This window comes from Falco naumanni, chromosome 8, assembly GCF_017639655.2.
Source record: "Falco naumanni isolate bFalNau1 chromosome 8, bFalNau1.pat, whole genome shotgun sequence".
Lineage (NCBI taxonomy): Eukaryota > Metazoa > Chordata > Aves > Falconiformes > Falconidae > Falco > Falco naumanni.
The window spans coordinates 39,303,245-39,319,061 of record NC_054061.1 but is presented as its reverse complement, the minus strand read 5'-3'; positions in this window follow the sequence as shown (position 1 = coordinate 39,319,061).

Sequence of the window (15,817 nt, the reverse complement as noted above, 5' to 3'; positions counted from 1 at the left end):
GCAGAGCGGGAGGGGAATGCCGTGCATGGGCACATCTTCCAAAGCATGACTGTCAGAAGAAAACACCTTCCTTTTCTCCTCCACCTCTTTCAGGATGGAGAGAGGAAGCTGCAGGAATACAGTGGGTCCAGAAGCAAAAAGGGACAGCTGGGCCCAAAGGGTCAAACATGGATGAGATGCTGCCCAAAAGGAAGGTTCTTTGCACCTGGATTAGATCTGTGTTCTGCCAAGCTCATGCCTGGCCACTGCTCAAAGGCAAACTGCTGTGTGGGCAATAATAGATGGAAAGAGGCTTCCAGTGGGAGGGGAAGAGACAGGGAGAAGGCAAATAGGAGGCAACTTGCAGAAGCAACTTGGGTAGTTCCTGAAAAGGAATGGCATGGGAGAATAGGATGAGTAACACCTGGGCTGTTCTATGAGCACAGCAAAAAGCAGTCACAGAGACAGATAATGTCTGGCTGCTCCTGTACTGCTGATTTTCTAGAATATGTTAATGTATGGCCAAATGCTGACTGTTCTCTTTGTGACCACACAATCCCTGAAGTGAGCTTGGGAAAATAAGGTGTGCTTCTACCATGGGCTCAAACACATCCTGATGCATCACAGACAAGTTGTACAAGCTGGGTCTAGGCTGAGGGACTTCCACACTTGAGTACTGTAGAAGAAGAGTGCTTGGCTCTTGCTCCAGATACGCTTCCTTCAGATTCCAGTGCACCCGAGCATCTCTTCAACACTTCACTTCTTTTCTAAATCAGGCTGTCTCCTGCCTTCTCCTTCTCACAGACACCCACACAACTCCTGAGTGCTCAGACACATGCAGGTTGAGGTGTTCCAGTGACTGTTAAAAGGTCACCTGCTTTGTTTCTTGCATGTCTTGCAGGAGGTGGCATTTGTAGTGATGGAGGTTTAGCATGACCTGTCTTTGGGCTATGATGGTGATGTGAAATCTTGGAGTGAAGACAGCCAGAGAGAAATACCTCTAGATATTTTAACCCAGAGATCTTTGGATTGCCATGGACCCAGCATAACATCCTCTTCAGCTTTTTCCCCAACTATGGAGTGGAGTATGCCTTTGGACAGCTATTACCATCTCCTGACTGCAGATTTCTCTGGAAGCTGTTTTGCACTTCAGCCCTCAGAGATTTAGTCTGCATATCTTGGTCATGTGGAGATTTGGGTATGCCAGAAGGCTGGCTGCCTTGGGGAAAAGTCTTCCAACTTTTGGTGGCATGTCAATCACAGTGAAATATACAGCTCACATCACCCCTCCTTCTTCATAACTATGTGGAGGGGTGAATTCCCACCAGTCTCTCTGCTATGTTTCTTTTCCCATCTCTTCTATTGGTTTCAGATGAATTTAGTGTGTCCTTCACAACAACTGTGGGAAAATATGGAGAGGAGGACTATGAGCACCCTTGTGATTTTGTCAGGTCCTTTGCTTCAAAATGGGAGAGCTCTGATGGATACTTCAGGCCAGCTAAGGCTGTCCAGGTTCAAGCCATCTCCAAACCTAAGTCCAGGACTTTTTTTCTTTAGAAATGAAATAGAGATAATAAGCTAAAATTGAGACAAGTTCTGAATTACTTGTGCAATGAGGACACAACTTGTAAGGAAGAAAAGAAAGATGTGGTTTTCTAGAAATGGATTTCACAGGAACAAACATAGGAAATAAATGGGATGCCACTGTTATTAAGGGAAACTAGACTTTTAAAAATAAATTTTCAGCAAAAAAGTGTTTACAAGATGTCATCAAACTGCTCTTGTATCATCAGTTTTTCTAATGGAGACAATCATAAAATGTCCTCCATGTTGTTAATTGTTTGGGTGTAAAGGGAAAAAACATGCACTATGCTTTTCTATCTTATTTATAGATCTTGTAACAAGCTGAATGAGTTTGTTTTTTTCTTGAGTTTTTCTAGGAATTTGCTTACTGAAGAAGAATAACATCTGATTTTGATGTATAACATTGTTAGAATTCAAAGGGTTTTCTAAAACATATGCAGGCTGATCCATTCATCATCAGATACTCTGGATGTGCCCGAAATATCTCAAGGTACATCACTGCTGATGGTGTGAATCTGTACTTGATAGTTCCTTAACTCCATTTTCCTTGGGCTGCAGAGTCTTGGGTAGATCTCTAACTTTCTGCTTATGTGTATCAACATATGAAGTCAAGTTTGACAGTGCCTTTGGATAGAAATAGGCATGTAAATATTATTACAGATATGTATGTCAGGAGGCAGCTGAAGGTTCCTGCATGGTTATAACCATCCTAATTGAATCTCCATGTCCCAGAGATCTAAAAGATGAAAGCCAGCAGCTGGACGATGGGGTAAATGGGAAGGGGGAGGTGACAGAGCATGGGTGACCAATAAATGTTATAGGAAAAAGAAAATATCTTTCCATCCCTGCCTTTCTTTCCACACATTTGTGCCAGGTCCAGAAGGAGATTAGGAAAGGAAAAGGCCTTTTGCATTTGAACATAGTTGGGTAAGGAAGGCCAGGATAAAGTAGCAAAGGTGGCATTCCAGGCATTAATAGGTAAGGAGTATCGGTTGTGTGATGAGAAGCAGCAGGTGGGGTGAGGAGATCAAGTCCTTTGCTGTATATGGCCACATGCTAACTCTGGTGGCTTCTCCTCTGGAGGCAAACTGGGGAAATCAGTCCTCCAAAACAATGATGTGATCGGTGGAGAAAGGGGTGCTAAGCAGTGGAGAGAGAGGATTGTGACTATTTTAAAAACAAGGAAAGAGTTTTGTTTGGCATCAGTGCTCTGATCCAGGCATGTAGTGCCAGATGCTACCATGACAGTTGTGCTTTAGTGCTCCTGCGTTAGCACCAGCTTCAGTAATTAACACCATGCTGATCCCTTGGGTGCAGGGGTCTGCAGCTTTTGCTCACCTTTCCATGTTTCTTTCCTCACTAGCCAGAGCACCGTTTATAGCAATGAGCGTGTGCTGGTGTGCGTGTGTTCACGTGTGTGCTTGTGGCAGGACAGCATGGAAGTTCTGCAAATGATGATCTGCAGCACCCATTTTGAGATCCCTTTTCAATCTTATTTAGATTGCCTTTTTTTTGAAGCACTGCTTTTTGTTCCAAAGGAAATTTCCCTGAATGTGTAAGTACATGTTTTTTAGGCAAACACATTCCTTTACATTAGAGCTGTGGGAAGGAAAGCAAACAAAGTTCAAACACAAAAATGAGATGAGTGTGCCCAAATCTGCATCATTCTTTTGGGGTTTAAGAATTATATAGCTTTTTCCCTCGCCACTTTCTGAACACAAGCTCTGTAAGTCTTACCTGCTTGTGACCTTACATGTCCTGCATTGCAACATCTTTTGGGCATTCTTGATCTATCTCTGTCCTGATCTGAACAGACAGCTGCATTGCATGATAAAGGGGACAAGGGCACCCATTTATTCAGAATCTGAAGCCTGAAGATGTCCTAAATCATTGTGTGAACAGCAAAACCAAGTTTCTCATGGAACTTAAAGGTGAGCACCTCTGTGGATTCTCTGAAGCCTTGTAAAGGGTTGAGCTCATGTAGCAGTGTGTGTTTTTATTAGACCTATACTTTTATTTTCTTCCGCTTGGCCAATAATTTTCACTAAACTCATACAAGGTTCCTATTTTGGAGACTCATACTCTTCTGTTATATTTTCTTAAAACTGACCCATGAGCTAAAAAGCTTTTACGAAGGACCCAGACAAATGTATTGGCAGACTAAAAGACACTGTGGTCTCACATGCCTGGTTTCCTAAGTAAACCTGTCTAAAAGCCCCAAGGATCATTAGTACATCATCTGTTACTTCCATCAGCAATTTTTGAATGCAGGACTGTGATTTCTCCCAGAGCAGATGGGCCCTGGCATCTTGTTAGAAAGATTTCGTTGTAGTGACCCGTGCAATATTTGTTTATCCCAAGAGAAACAGGAAATGGAAAGGTAGCTCTATTTTCCACGTGTCCAGCTACTTTAAAGGCAGTGATATAGTCAGCTAAGGTAGCTTGCAGAACCAGCCTACGTGAAAACTGCTGCAGCTCCCCAGAGCTCCTATGGCTTTGTGATAGCTCAGCAGCCACAGGACATGTTTCTTTGTTGTGACACCAGTGAGCCATCCCTCTGGCCCTCTCTTGTGTCTGGAGATTTCTCCATCAGGCATATTTTGGAGCTCTGTGGATTTCTTTGTGGGAAAAGCCCTGCAGAAGTAGTTCAACAAGTGGCAAAGGTAAGGCTGGCTGACAGGTGCCCCCTTAGGGAATTGTAACGGCCTTGGATGCAACTCCAAGAAAAACTGTCTCTGACATCTCTGAGACATGTTAGGCTGCATTAACATTGCTCGATTTCTCTCCAGGCAGGGGGTTCACATGGCTCCAGCCTAAAGTAGGCAGCTTTCCACTCAATCTCAATAGGAACCAGAGTAGCCCCTGTCACATAAAACACACAGGAGGCCTAACAATGGCAAAAAATTAAAATGGAAATATTTCAAATGTCTTTTGCTGAGGTTTGAGTTGTGTTGTGGGCAAAGCTTGTTTCTGATTTTCTGATTGGTTTTGTCCCTGCCTGATGACCACATTACACAGCAAAGCCAAATCCTCAGCCTTCTGGAGCCCCCTGGCCTGACAATTCTCCTCTTCACCCCTTGTTTCCTCATACACAGATCGCCTCAGTTCCCAGCCAAAGCACACCCTAGTCCAAGCTTGCTCAGGAGGTGCTTTCTGCCAGAAACTTCCCCTGGGAGATTTAAGAAACAAACAAACAAACCAAGCAGCCCTCACAACATCCCAATGACAAACAAGCAAGCAAACAAGCACTCCCCCCACCCGTGTTCCTGAAATGGCATTTGACCCTCATCTCCAGAGCCTGGGGACAGGAGGTGTACCTTGGTGATAAATACAGAGCACTTGTTTCAGGGTGAATACTTGGAGCAAACTGCAAATCACTGACTTCTTCCCTAGGGAGGTAAGAGGAAAACTCCAGCAAAACCTTTTTCATGGATCCAGCTCCTCTATAACAGAATGAGGTCAGGATGTTGTTCCTGAAGTTGTCATTTCCTACTGGACCAGCGCCCGTTTCCTTCACCTCCTTTTCCTTCCTTCCTTCTCTGTGACCAAGCTGAAAGCAATTTCTCCAATGGTGTTAGCTCTTTCCTGGAAACCTTTCCCTCCACCGCTTCATGTGGGATTGACAGGTGGTGTGTCTCAGGGGTCGTGAACTCACATGCCATGACTGTAGGCTACTTGTGTGCTCCTCTGGTCGGAACTGCCCGTGCTTTATATTGGAAGTGCTGAGAGTCTGCCAAATGGTTCCTCTGAACCTTGCCTCTTGTAAAAAGCCCCATCCTTGGGTGTAGAAAGATGGTTTGGACACTCAGAGCAGTCCTGTCTGCTTCCTGAGCCCAAGGTCTATGCATGGTGGAGTGCCCATTGGTTTGGTTCTGTGTATGCTGGATGGATAAATGTACTGTACCAGAAAAGTGTGGCCCCGCATCTTCTGTGTGGAGGAGTATGCTAGCTGGATGCTGTGCGGAGGGTCAGACAAGGCAGACTCTAATGACAAGTCAAGCAAGTGGTTGCCTAAGGCAGGGAGTTGTGCAGAGCAGGAATCCCAGGCTGGCTGTGTCTGGAGAAATAATGAGGCTTCTGTGCTTGAGGTTTTTCTGCAGCACATCTCTTCCCAGAAGGGAAGGCACTGACCATACCTTCTGCCTCCCAGGACAGCAAGAGCAAGAGTTATCTCTCTGTGTTTTGTCCTCGGTTCTGCAAACTGTCTTTATATGTCTCTGCATCTCCTCTTTCAGCTGAAGCAGCCAAGTCCTTGGAGTGGCAACATGCAGCCATGTCCATGCTTCTGCAATATTTGGAGCCAGCTGTGGGTTCAGAGAAACTGAATGGAAGGACACAGTTGTTCTCACTGTTGTGCTTGAAGACTAGAAGACACTATGGGCCCAAATTCACTCTTCATCAAGCAAGCTGGCTCTCTGGAGTATGCAGACTGATGGAAACGGGGAAGAAGAAAGTGAAGAGTAAACCTTACCAGGTCACCCGTGCTATTAAAGTTTAGTTTCCTGCAGTGGAAGATGCTGTTGGAGAACATCTCTTGTAAGCACTTCTCAGGTATGCTCAGTCATCCTCTTCCTCCAGCTGGCACGTAGGGAGGCACATATATCACACATCACTTTTCAAAGTCCAGAAGGCTTCTTCTTGCTCGAGGTGGAGGTAAAGGTGCCTGCTCTTTATGGAAGGGGTGGCATAGTTACAATACATCTGTCTTCCCATGGTGACGTGAGAGATGTTCACATCTGCCCATGGTTTTGTTTATCCAAATGTAAGCCTGAGCTTGGAGGGGGAAGTTAACTTTACTGCAACGCCTTTCAGGAAAGAAGAATTCAGGCTAATTCATTACTGTAGGAGCCAGTTTAAAGGGAAGGCCACTTGCCTCTAAAGAGCAGGTATGTTACAGAGGTCTGATGCAGGTTAATGAAGCCACTACACAAGTTAAGCAGGTGGCCTTTACTGGTGTAATGTGTAGATGAAGCCATGGCTATGGATAGTGCACCTTGTGTGTCCCCTTTTGTTTCATAGGAGACATGAGATAACAAGATAGATAAGATAGCAATAGATAATGCACTCTATTCCAGGTGGCAGCTGAAGTGCTAATGTTGACACAGAGATGTTATGCCTTAGTTTCAGTTATTCTCCTTGTAAAAATAAGGCAACCACAGAGAGAAACCAATTTCTTCTGCCAGTCTAGATGGGCTGTAACATTCTGGATGTGTTTAAGCTGTGTGGCTCAGTGTCCCGGGGGTGTTTTGACCTGTAGGAAAGTCACAGGCAGGGCCCCTCTTGCAGGTCTAGCTGGAGACCTTGGAGATTACACTGAGATGTAGGAAGATTCTGTAAGTAATCCAGTGCAGGCTCAATGCTTCACTGAAATCACCCCTCCTCTCACAACACCCCCATCTCTGACATCCCTTGGTACAGCAGCTCTTCTGTCAGTGTACTAATAGGCATTAATTGCCCTAACTAGCCTCACCTGGGACCTCCACCCACCTTTCAGCTCAGCCCGGGGTATTAAATCCTTTCCTGAGCTGTGTTGTTGGTATGCCTGGCTGCAGCCTTGCCTCTGATCCTGCTTCCTAGACAGACCTTGGACCTTTGTTCCAGGTAACTTGTCTCCTATATACGTCCCTCTGATGTGGGTTGTATCCTGTCTTTGGCCTTGTATGCTTTTGATCCTGACTGGGCTCTTTAGATGAATCCTGGACTAGATCATCGTTCACCTCATCTGGGGTTGTTGTTGGACCCCATAATCAGCACGTGGTCCTGCTCCCAGGCATCATCCAGAGGACAAACTTTTCTGGGACTCTTTCCAGTGTATGCCTTCCTTAGGTGAAAATTCCTTCAGCTGTTCCTACAAAGTCCCTTTCTCCTAAACTTTGCAATTAACAAACACAAAGCCTAGTCATATTTGTTTGTCTTTAGGTGGTGTTGATTGTTTGTATTTTCTGGGCATATTTGGAGGATTTCCTGTGTTGGAATGGAATTTCCTGCAATATCTTTGATAAAAATCTTGATGGCTCTGCATGTAGGTTTGTTATTGACAATGTGGTTATGTTATTCCACTGCAGCTGCCTTGGGACAAGGGATCCCTGGTAGAGTCTGTGCTTGGTGGCTAGATACCACGCATGAGTCCAACACCTCTAAGAAGTGCTGGACTCGTCAGGCTAGTATTTATTGGGGATGGGTTCTTTCATCTTCCTGCTGTGATGCTGCTACCCTCCATGCTTTTGCAGTGTGGGTGGTCTGGGCTACAACATGGGGCATTGGTCTTGGAATAACACTGTTGTGGGTTGGGGTTAAAAAGCCTGGAGTCCCTGGTCCAACTGGAGTTGCTAACTGTCTGTGCTTTAGGTATGCTGTGGGCACTGGGCAAGGCTGAAAGTAGGGATGAGGTAGAAAGATGAGTGGTTTACAGTGAAAGACAGACAAAGTAAATACTGCAAATACCACACAGGGATGGATAGAAGGCATGGGGATAAATCAAATAAGGGGGTGCATGGACAGATGGGCAGTGTGGGAAGAGCTGATTGCTATCACCTAGAAATCCTACACCAGCGTAGACCCCCTATGCCTCCCCCAGACTATGCCTCTTCTAGACTCTGAGTCTCAGCAGATGTTGCCCTTTTAGGGGCAGGCGGGAGATAAGCAGATGTGAAGCACACAGTGGATTTTATAATAACATGGTGGTTATAGACAATTGCCTAATGAGGACCAGATGGTCAGTTTTATTTTAAGTTGCCCTTTAACAACATTCCCATCTAAGCTGTGTTTTTTAAGTAATAGGCTTTTAATGAGATGCCCATAAGATCTTACAACACATCGGGTTTTAATCACACTGACCTATTTAAATGGCAGTGTATGTCTTTAGCACTCCTTATATATTTTTATGATATTTAATGCCTTCCCACTGCTGCCTCTCACCCCAAACCTCAAATGTGCTCTGTCAAAGGGACTGTTCCTTCCAGCACTGGGTGCTGACCCTGCTGAACTCATCTGTGCCATTCCAGACTGAGACGGACAGACCTCCTTTCAGGAGAGAGAAAGCATCTTCTCCCTCCATACTCGGAGGTTAGGGTACAGCTCTGCCTCACAAAATAAGAGCTCTGATTATAAATATTGCTTTTAGATGGGGCAGGCAGGGAGTGGGGTGATTTGTCTTGCAAAGATACTGTTATGAAGCCAAGCAAGCGTTTGCTTTGGAACAATGCCTCTAAATCCCCTGGGTAGCACCGGGTGGCCATGCTGCAGAGGATGTCTGAGAGCCCAGACATAGAGCAGACGCTTTGATGGTGATAAGCCATGAGGAATCACTTAGAAAATATGCAGACCCCCTGCTGTATTTTCACTTCAGGAGGGGGATGTAACGGCACAGGATGCCAGCAGATCATCTGCACCCCTTAGGTGGGGACACAGAGGTGAGCTACCTGCCCACTGTGTGAGAACAATGCAGATACCCAGGTTTCTTGCTGTTCTACGTTCTGCCTACCAAGTTAGGTCCTGGATAGCACAGGTAGCTTGTCTCATCTCTGGGAGCTGCATTACAATAATCCGATGTCCAGTTATCCATTGGACAGACTGTCCTGGCTGGAGCATTGCTCACTCATCTGGGCAGGGAGAGGACAGATGGAGGGAGAACTGGGAAACACGGCCTGATGACAATCCTAGGTGAGTAGAGCTGGAGCAGACTGCAGCTCCCCTGCTTCTCCTCAGTGTGAGGCCCGTAGGTTCCTGCTGTTCACCTTTACAATCTGCAGCAGCCCTCCAGCTAGCCAAATCTTCCATGGCCTTCCCAGTAGAGATCAACATGACTTGTTCTTCCCTTTGGTGCTCAGTCCAATAATGAAAAAATAACCTGCTGTAAGAAACCAGTTTGCAGCCAGGCAGAGTGAAAAGCCTGCTGTCAGTGCTCAAAAATTATTTTTGTTTTTTCCTTGACGAGGCAGCTCTCGTGTAGTATCTTTGGGGTCCTTTCCTGCCTGTCCTACTCTCATGCATCAGCAAACACTGGACAAAACAACGCATAACTTTCACCTCTTGCCTATCTGGGGATTTCATTTTTCCTGTTGGTGTCAGATGCTCTGTGAAACTGCAGACGAGACCAAGCTCTGCTTTCCTTCCTGGAGTCTTGATTGCCCTTTGGCGCAGCTTACACTGAGACCGTGACTGTGTTGGTTAAATGACATCATCATGTTTCAAAATGTTATTTGTTTTTTGTTTGGCTTTCAGTTTTTCCCAGGGTATTTTGCATGTTTACCCAGTTACCTTCCAGCAGCTTTAAACTCCAACACTTAACAGTAGGGTAGGGGAGGCATGCTGGTGAATGACACTGAGGTCTGGGGGACATTCACAGCATTTCCTGAACTTGAAGTAGTTCACTCGATCAGCTCCAGCAAAATACATCTTGCCCTTGCACCAGACATTACCCTGTTGGCTTAGCAGTTCTTCTGTATTTAAGAACTCCTGTGGGTAGACACTGGGAGGCACCAAGAAGCCCATCTTGTGTAAGGAATAAAACAAGAGAGCAGAGAATAGACTGTAAGGGATTATTTACTGAGGAGTTTAAGTCCAAATGTGACTTTGATGACACTAACAAATGTGGCACGGGTGGACACTGTGTACTTGCATCTCAAGTCTCAGCATAGAGCCTAAGTTATTAGGTGCTCTCTTGGAGAAACTGGGCTTTGCTGATTCAGCTCTGAGCAATGGCGGGTACAACAATCCAGGCAGGAAGAGCTGGGGTGTGAATAGTAAAGGTCTATTTAACACCAGCCTTGACTATTCTGGGCTGGGCTTGACAGCAGTACATGTATATAGAAGGTTTCCATGGTTTTGGGGGAGGTACCAGCTTTTGCATTGTATCTATTTTGAAGCAGGCCATGAGCACACTAACAACATAGAGCTCTCCTAGCATCCCTCCTTCCTTATGCCAAACTTACAGACAAGTCCTTTTATCTGGTCCCTCACAGTAGGAAGAAAAGGAGTCTGGAGTCACTGCTGCTGCTCAGTTTTAGCCTGGTAAGTAGGATAAACGTGCCAGATCTTCCCAGATAACCTCTGGATAGAATAGACAGCATTTCTAGCAGATCAGTCCTTGATGGCTAATGGTTGTTGGCTTTCCAAGGCTCCCAGCTGAAGCCTCTGCCCCCATCCTCAATTCCACTGACATTTCTTTGAGGAAATGGGAAAGAAGCAAAGCTTCAAGATCTGAATCTTCTCACAGGTCTCTGGTGAAGCAGGAGCAAGCAATGGTTTTCTCCAGCCTAGAGAGGCCAATGGGTGCCTGCAGTCCCAGGAAAGTGCCGATGGGGTTTAGTCAGGTTGCAGAGTTATCCCAGGGAAGGAAAAAGAAATACTGGCAGTGACTGAAAATAGCTCTGCAGCTAGTGGGGAGGTAAAGTGGCTGCAGACAGAGGTTTGTTCTTGAGCCACACCATCAGCAAGATGATGAGAGGTACCCCCTGCAAAGGTACTTTGCATGCAGTGCTGCTCCCCCTGGAGCAAATAGCAGTGCCTCCTTTTTCCTTCATGGCCCCCCCTTTGGAGGGTTTGCTGAATCCTGCAGCCTGGTCTTTGGTTAGCTAAGCAGCATCTGTGTGAAGTGGAAAGTGTGCATGAGTGCAGGGGCTGGGGCTCAGAGCCACAGCTGGGCTCGGGGCCCTGAAGCCATGTTGTCTGATCCGGTAGTTGCTCTGTGGGTTCAGGGACCTTTCTCTGGAGCCGTGGCAGCCTTGCAGGGAAAACAATGGCAGCTGGAGGGAGCACTGCATATGTCTGGCACAGAGCTAACATCTTCTTCTCACCCACCCCGCAGTGATGGACATGTTTCCTGCAGGCACATGGAGTCAGTAATTTGTGGTGAGCTCCGCTGCCTGATAGTGGATGCAGGATCCTCAGCACAGCTGGCAATGACACACGTGAGACAGCAGCCACTAGGAAGATAGTTTGGATGACAGAGGCTGAAGTAGGAAAAGGTTAGGATGCCATCCCACTGGGGGTACCCCTTGCCAGCAGGTTGGCTTCCCTGAACCACAGAGACCTGCACCATAGCCACAGCACCCATCCCTGGGGTGGTGCCAAAGAAACGGCTGGGCTGCTCAGCTTTGCACTCCCATGTTTGTGCAAGATAGAGCTGATGGGCTTAGTCCCTTCCCTGAAGCCAAGGCTTGTTCATCTAACTTGCTGCTGCAAGAGAGGGTGGCAGCTTGAGAAACTGTTGGTCTCGGCTGGTGATTCTGTTTGGGCACATCAGTAATGTCTCCAAGGCAAACAAGAGTGCCTGAAACAGTCTTGCAAAATGAGGGAGGCTGTAACAAATCTAGTGATGTCAATCTCAGTGTTGCTGGGACATGAGCATTGCAGCTGCCAGAGCAATAGGATTCAGAGGGCTGCACTGGAAAATGAGCCACAGAGGGGCTGGCAAGGAATTGTTGCTAACAATACAGGACCTCTGGCCGGGTGGCTCAGAGTCCAGCCATGCCATAGATCCATGTGGCAGCTTGGTTTTTTTTTCCCTTTCCGTGACGATGGAAACATTGCACCATCATATCTTGCTTGTGGGAAGAGGGCAACCAGTTTCCCATCAGAGAGACAGAGACCACCAGACACAGCCCCGAGGTACAAGCACATTAAACCAGTCTGTGAGGGACATTACTATGATCTGTTTCCTAGGGGCCAGGTCAGAAATCTCAGTGGATAGTCTTTATTTCCCTTGTCCAAGGACTTGCACTAGAAACAAACCCCAGAGCAGCACACCCATTTTCAGCCTCAGCTTTGTAATGCCTTTGATTCTGCTCTGCTGGAGATGACCTACTCGCAAAGAGTGAGGCCACCCAAATACAGCCACCAGCTTCTGCCAGGGTCTTTGTAAGGAGGCATAGATGGATCTTCCTGTCCTCTGTGGGAAGGAACAGCCCTAGCAGGGTAGTTGAGATGCTCAAGGTGAAGTCTTGCAGTCTGTGACTGCTTTGGCACTGAGTTCAAGTCCTGCCTGTGGCTGCTGGCAAGATTCTGCTGGCTGTTTTCCTCCAGCAAACCTTCTTGTGTTCCCATGGGTGGCCCAGAGGCATCTCCAAACTCAACAGTGTCTGGGTTTAGAGTGCAGCACCTCAGATGCTGTGGTGAGTATGGTTTGGTTTTGGCTTGTTGCATACTAGCTGTTGCTACTCTTTGATCATGGCTGTGACCCTTAGGCAGCCTGGTCTTGGAGCCTAAATGTGATAAGTGAATGGTGCACCTGCACGTGGATTGGTATGGCTGAGTTCATCTCTCACCCTGCTGTGGAATGGGATCCCTAATACAGGCTGTATCATCTGTCTGGATGCTTCTTTTCATGAATCCGGTAGCAGTTTCCTATCTTTGAAATATCTCCCTTTACTCAAAGTCAGTGGAAAGGACATACGGGTTCCAGAGCTGCTAAGGGTGGGGACAGATGAGTGTGACACGCAGACAGTCAGGCTGCATAAGCCTGTTCATTTAGGGAACCACGTTAAAAATAAAAGGCACTTTGTAAAATAGGAGGGACTAGAAGATGGGGTTTGCAGGCAGCCTGGCAGCCATCTGGGTCCTTGATTGCTTGGCTTCAGAAATACAAAGCCAAGTTGTCAACAAACAATAGATTAAAAGCCCTTGTCACCCACCCTCTGTTTATCCTGAGAACAGGGTTGTGGAAACTTTCTCTTTCTGTTATTGTTTCAATGGAAACATCTTGCCCCTTCAACCTTCATTGGAAAGATGCATCATGCATGTAATTAAATCACACAAAAGCTTTTTCCTTTCTTAGCTTTTCCACTGCAGCTTGACTTGACTGGAAGAAGCCTTTCTGCCCTGCCTCTACACAGCCTTTGGGCTGAGCCACTTGAGGGCAGGCTGAGTATCTTCCCATGCAGGGTTTTTTGTGTGTGTCTTTTTTTTTTTTTTCTTTTTTTTTTTTCTCCTCTTTGGGTATGCTCTGGTGCTACTGCTGCTTTCCATGCTCTGCCTCATCCTACTTCCTTTTAAGAGGTCACTCTGCTCTGTGTCAGAAAGGGGCAGGGCAGGATGATGGGTACCTGAGCACCTGCAGAACTGTCTCACAGCTGGTTCATCTTGGTTTCTTAGAAGGCATGGGTTCCTGCTAAAACTTGTCCCATGGCTGAGGTTCTTCAAAGGAAATGTGGTATCTCATGTAGATGTTCTGATGAATAATTATGGTTGTGCTCCCCTCAGCCACGTTTTCCTTGTAAGAGTAGGATTCAGTTCAGGATGAACACTCCTGAATGCTTCTGTCTAGATAAAACTCCAACCAGCTTCCATAATAAGATCTCAAAAGTAACCAACTGGATAAAAAATTACCTATGGCAGAGCAAATATGCAGGACACTAGTTGTGTTTCTTAGGAAGTCAAGGTAACAGGAGGTGGCAGACAAAGAACAGGTTATGGTCTGTGGCTGCATGGCACAAGGTGAGTGCCACTCTGAGATCCCTGTACAACCCTTCTGTGGTTTTCAAGGGGTGTCCTCTGTGTCCAAGCAGAGCAAAGCCGTAGAGATTTTTGTTTACTTTGTGTCCACAGGGACAGATGGGATGCTTTGGGTCCTACTTCAATGATTACACAAGAGGTTTGGCTGGAGCAGCTAGTCATGACAGCTGGGGCTGTGTTTGTATTGTGTGCAGGGTGGAACAGAGACCAGAAACCTTCAGGAACACAGTGGCTTGCAACACAGTGACGTGCAGATGTACATGTTTGTTGTATCACCTGAGGGGACTTGCAAATACACCGCAGCATGTCTATATTTGTAACCTTGAGTCTCTCTGTGACTGTAGGTCAGCTGATGCCTATGTTGTGACCACTGGGATGGAGCACACCTGAGAGATGCAGCTAACAAATATTTAGTACATAGGGAGGACTGGAGTTTGTATGGACAAGCACGGCAGGTTCTTGAGACCGATTTTGATATACACGTATGAACAGGAAGTCATAAAAGCTTCTGGCTCCAGAACTGGACTGGGGAAGCTCTGGAGAGCTGGGTTGTGTTCTTGGTCTGGCTATTCTTCCAATCTTATTGGAAATACTTCTTGTTTTAAAACATGCCTTGCCTCAGTTCTCCCTGGTCTACCACCCCCATAGTCAAATCACAACTGTATTGACGGCCTCCCTTACTGGTGGTGACAATCAGGATAGCTGGTGGTCTGCTGGCAGGCACCTCTGTGGCATTCAAACCAGATGGCCTCTGTTTGCATCCTTAGCTCGGCATACCTTTTAGAGGGGAAATGGGCAACATGTTATTCTCAGAGGGACTTCTGGATCCCTTCCAGGAATAGCTGAAAGCCATTCCCCAAGCCCTTGAAAAATGTTGCACATACCAAGGGCTAGCTGGCTCTCATAGGTCCTCAGATGCTCTGATTCTGTTCCTGGGCCTTGTCTGATCACATGTGCTTCCTCTGCCTCTGCTGGGACCCTATCCAGGACTAGATGACTACAAGATCACAAGGACACTGATAGGAAACCTTGTCATGGGTCTGGAGAGTGCCAGCCTTAGTTTTGAATTGAGCTTAAGTCTCTGGGTGGAAGGTGCAGTTCAGTTGAATCTGTCCCCCCCAAAGCTCCCATGCTTCGAGCAAAGAGATCATTTATTTCATTCAACCCAACACTCCTGCTGCAATCTCAGCAGTGTGGCAGGATAAACAATGGGTCAGAAACATTTGGAGCCATGTAAGGAAAGAGGAAAGTAATGAGATCTCAGGCATCAGCAGAGGGATCATCCTGGGAGCCAGGAAGGAATTAGCCCTTTCCTCTGCTCCTCTCAGCCACACAAAATTGGCCAGGTGCATTGTGGCAGTTTATTGCTTTCCTCTGAGGCTTTAAGTTTTGGCTGCCATCAGAGAAAAGATATCAGCACACTGGTTTGTGATGGAAATCTCCATTCCTGTAAGTGGAAGTGTCAATATATCATTGAATAAGAAGGTACTGGGGCCAGAAAAACTTTTGCTTTTCATAGGAAAGGTCAGTCTGAGGGGAACATCCATTTCTACCCCAATCAATTTTTACCTGCCTTGCTGCTGGATGAGTGGTTTTAGAGCTTAGTGACAAGCAATCCCAAACCTCAGTCCTCATCTGATCCTAGTTAGCCACCCTAGCTATGAAACTGATCCCCTCTGGCTCCTGGCCGGGGCTGTATAGACAGTTAAGCTTGATTGCCAAAGATCCCAATGCTTTGAAATACCTCTATTGTAATGAAAAATGTCTGTGCTTATGTTGTGTGCTCATGGTTCAGGCCTAA